Genomic DNA, 5,088 nt, shown 5'->3' on the forward strand with positions numbered 1-5,088 from the left:
GCAGCAAGAGATAAGCAACAGGTTACCTACAAAGGAAACCAGATAAGGCTCTCAGCTGACTTTTCACAAGAAACACTACAGGCCAGAAGGGAATGGCATGAAGTAATCAAGGTCATGAAAAACAAGGATCTGAATCCAAGACTACTCTACCCAGCAAGGCTATCATTCAAACTAGAAGGACAAATACAGAGCTTCCCAGACAAAAAAAAAGGCTAAGGGAATACATTAACACCAAACCAGCACTGCAAGAAATGTTAAAAGGACTGCTGTAATTAGCAGGGGAAATGGGAAGAAAAATAGAACCACACTAAACAAAAATGGCAATAAATAAGTACATATCAATAATCACCTGAAATGTAAATTGATTGAATGCTCCCATAAAAAGACACAGAGTAGCTGATTGGATAAGAAACCATGACTCATCTATATGTTGTTTACAAGAGACCCACCTCACAACAAAAGACTCACATAGATTGAAAGTGAAGGGATGGAAAAAAATCTTCCAAGCAAAGGGAAAGGAAAAAAACCTGGGGTAGCAATACTCATATCTGATGAAATAGATTTCAGAATGAAGGCCATAATTAGAGACAAAGAAGGCCACTACATAATATTGAAAGGATCTATCCAACAGGAAGATATGACCTTGATAAACATATATGCACCCAATATAGGAGCACCAAAATATATTTAAAAACTTCTGGAGGACTTCAAAGGAGAAATCGATAGCAATATAATCATAGCAGGGGACTTCAACACCCCACTGTCATCGCTGGATAGATCCTCTAGACAAAAAATTAGCAAGGAAACAGAGACTCTAAATGAAGCACTAGACCAAATGGATTTAATAGATATCTACAGAGAACTACACCCCAAAACTACAGAATTCACATTCTTCTCAAGTGCACATGGGACATTCTCAAACATAGACCACAGGTTAGGGCACAAACTAAGTCTCTACAAGTTCAAGAAGATTGAAATTATATCAAGCATCTTCTCAGATCACAATGGCATGAAACTAGAAATCAATTGCAAGAAGAACATACAAAGACATTTGAAAACATGGAAGCTAAATAGCATGTTATTAAACAATGAATGGGTCACTGAGGAGATCAAGGAAGAAATCAAAAACTTGCTGGAAACCAATGAAAATGAAGACACAACAACACAAAATCTATCGGATGCAGCGAAAGCAGTTCTGAGAGGGAAGTTCATAGCATTACAGGCCTACCTCAAAAAAGAAGAAAAATATCTAATACACTAACCTCACAACTTAAAGAACTAGAGGGCAATGAAAAAGAAAACCCCAGAGCAAGTAGAAGGAAGGAAATAGTTAAGATCAGAGCAGAAATAAATGACATAGAGACCAAAAAAAAAAAAACAATTCAAAGAATCAATAAAACAAAGAGCTATGTTTTTCAAAAAGATAAACAAGATTGATGTACCCTTAGCCAGACTCACCAGGAAACAAAGAGAGAGAACCCAAATACACAGAATCAGAAATGAAAGAGGAGAGATAACAACTGACACCACAGAAATACGAAAGATTGTTAACAACTACTATGAACAACTATATGGCAACAAATTCGACAATCTAAGCGAAATGGACAAATTTCAAGAAACACATAGTCTCCCAAAACTAGATCAGGAAGAGATAGAAAAGTTGAACAGGCCAATAACAACAGAGAAATTGAAGATGTAATCAAGACTCTCCCAGCAAATAAAAGCCCAGGCCCGGATGGCTTCACGGGGGAGTTTTACCGAACATTCAAAGAAGAACTAATACCCATTCTCCTCAAACTATTTCAAAAAATTCAAGAAGAAGGAAGACTTTCAAACTCATTTTATGAAGACAGCATAATTCTAATTCCAAAACCAGAAAAGGACACTACAAAGAAAGAAAACTACAGGCCAATATCCCTGATGAACATAGACGCCAAAATCCTGAACAAAATACTAGCAAATCGGATCCAGCAATACACCAAAAAATTATCCACCATGACCAAGTGGGATTCATCTCAGGAATGCAAGGCTGGTACAATATTCGCAAATCAGTAAATGTGATACACCACATAAACAAAGTGAATAATAAAAACCACATGATCATATCAATAGACGCTGAAAAAGCATTCGACAAAATCCAGCATCCATTTCTGATAAAAACGCTCAGCAATGTGGGAATAGAGGGATCATATCACGACATAATAAAGGCCATATATGAAAGACCTACAGCCAACATCATACTCAATGGGCAAAAACTAAGGACATTTCCCTTAAGAACAGGAACAAGACAGGGATGTCCACTTTTGCCACACTTATTTAACATAGTACTGGAAGTCTTAGCCACAGCATTCAGACATGAAGAAAAAATAAAAGGGATCCAAATTGGAAAGGTAAAAATGAAACTGTCATTATTTGCAGATGACATGATATTATACATAGAAAACCCTAAAGACTCCATCAAAAATCTACTAGACTTAATAAATGAATTTGGAAAAGAAGCAGGATACAAAATTAACATCAAGAAATTAATGCCATTTGTATACACCAATGATGAACTCACAGAAAAAGAAACTGAAAAAACAATCCCATTTACCATCGCGGTAAAAAAAATTAAGATACCTAGAAATAAACTTAACCAAAGAAGTAAAGGACCTATTTGCAAAAAACTCCAGGACATTGAAAAAAGAAATAGAGGAAGATATAAAAAAGTGGAAGCACATACCTTGTTCATGGATTGGAAGAATTAACATCATTAAAATGTCCATACTACCCAAAGCAATCTATAGATTCATTGCAATCCCCATCAAAATACAAATGACATATTTCACAGAACTAGAACAAATAATTCAAAAGTTCATATGGAACCAAAAGAGTCCCTGAATAGCCACAGCAATTTTGAAAAAGAAGGACAAAGTAGGTGGGATCACAATACCAGATATCAGGTTGTACTACAAAGTGACTGTAATCAAAACAGCCTGGTACTGGCACAAGAACAGGCATATAGACCAGTGGAACAGAACTCAGAACCCAGAAATGGACTCAAGGCAATATGCTCAATTAATATTTGACAAAGGTGGCAAGAGCATACAGTGGAGTAAGGACAGCCTCTTTAATAAATGGTGTTGGGAAAATTGGACAGCTACATGCAAAAAAAAAATGAAACTAGACCATCAACTAGCACGCTACACAAAAATAAACTCAAAATGTATAAAAGACTTAAGTGTGACCCATGAATCCATAAAAATTCTAGAAGAAAATGTAGGCATCAAAATTTTGGACATCATATGCAGCAGAATTTTCACTGATACATCACCTTAGGCAACATAAACCAAGGAGAAAATGAACACATGGGACTACATCAAACTAAAAAGCTTCTGCACAGCAAAAGATATAATCATCAAAATGGAAAGGCAACCCACTCTATGGGAGAACATCATTGCCAATGATATATCAGATAAGGGGTTAATTTCCAATATATAGAGAGTGCTCATACAACTCAACAAAAGCAAGACAAGGAACCCAATTAAAAAATGGGCAAAGGAACTAAATAGACACCTCTCCAAACAGGACATACAAATGGCCAGGCGACATATGAAGAAATGCTCAACATCAGTAATCATCAGAGAGATGCAAGTTAAAACGACAATGAGGTATCACCTCACACCTGTCAGAATGGCCGCCATCAACAAATCATCAAACAACAAGTGTTGGCGAGGGTGTGGAGAAAAGGGGACTCTAGTAAACTTTTGGTGGGAATGCAGACTGGTGCAGCCAGTGTGGAAAACAATATGGTGTTACCTCAAAAAAATTAAAAATTGTACTCCCATTTAACCCAGTGATCCCGCTTCTAGGAATATACACTAAGAAGCCTGAAACACCAATCAGAAAGAATATATGTACCCTCTTTTTCATAGCAGCACTATTTACAATAGCTATGATCTGAAAATTGCCCAAGTGTTCATCAGTAGATGAATGGATAAAAACGCAGTGGTACATCTACACAATGGAGTACTATGCAGCTGTAAGAAAGAAAGATCTCTTATCCTTTGTGACGACATGGATAGACCTGGAAAGTATTATCCTAAGTGAAAGAAGCCAAGCAGAAAAAGACAAAAACCACATGATCTCACTTATATACAGAATATGATGAACATAGCAGTCTGAGGAATATGGTAGGCTCAGAAACATGGATGTAGGGCACAGACTGACATCCTTCAGAAGAGGGGGTGGGGGGTGAGAAGAGATAAACCACAGAACTTATATGCATGTATGCATAACCAATGGACATGGACAACAAAGCTGGGGACGGGGCGGGGGGAATGGGGAGGGGGGTGCCAATGGGGTAAAAAAGGAGAAACATCTGTAACAAAAAAAAAAGTAAAAAAATTTTTAAAAAATCATCTACTTCTGTGCATGTTTGGAAATGTTATTAATAAAAAATAATAGTAAAACAACAAAAAAGAAGATAGAAGACAACAATACACTTGTGTTCATTGTGGATGTCAAGGCCAACAAACACCAGATTAAACAGGCTGTGAAGCTCTATAACATTGATGTGGCCAAGGTCAACACCGTGATCAGGCCTGATGGAGAGAAGAAAGCATATGTTCGACTGGCTCCTGACTATGATGCTTTGGATGTTGCCAACAAAATTGGGATCATCTAAACTGAGTCCAGCTGACTAATTCTAAATATAAAAATTTTACACTGCAAATAAATAAATAAAAGGAGCTGCCTGGGGTTCCAGCAACCTCAGCCTCCCTCAGCCTCAGTTCCCGCTGGTTTTTCCAGCAAGAAGTTATGGGGACTTCTCTTCCTGGCACTGGAACCCTGAGCAGGGCACCTGGTATGGAACAGGGACCCCTCAGTCCTCAGGTAGAACCTTCCCAGCCAAGTAATCCTGATTTTTATCCACCACACATGAGTGTGGGACCAGCCCATCCACCTCTGCCCCTCCTAGGAGGATTCTTCTTTGATTCTGTAATTGTAGGACTTCCATTCAGCTTGATTTCAGGTGGTTCTGAATGATGATTGTTCTGTAGTTTAGTTGTAACTTTGATGTGGTTGTGGGAAGACGTGATACGTGTT

The sequence above is a fragment of the Molossus molossus genome, unplaced genomic scaffold (genome assembly GCF_014108415.1).
Source record: "Molossus molossus isolate mMolMol1 unplaced genomic scaffold, mMolMol1.p scaffold_m16_p_2, whole genome shotgun sequence".
Classification (NCBI taxonomy): Eukaryota; Metazoa; Chordata; class Mammalia; order Chiroptera; family Molossidae; genus Molossus; species Molossus molossus.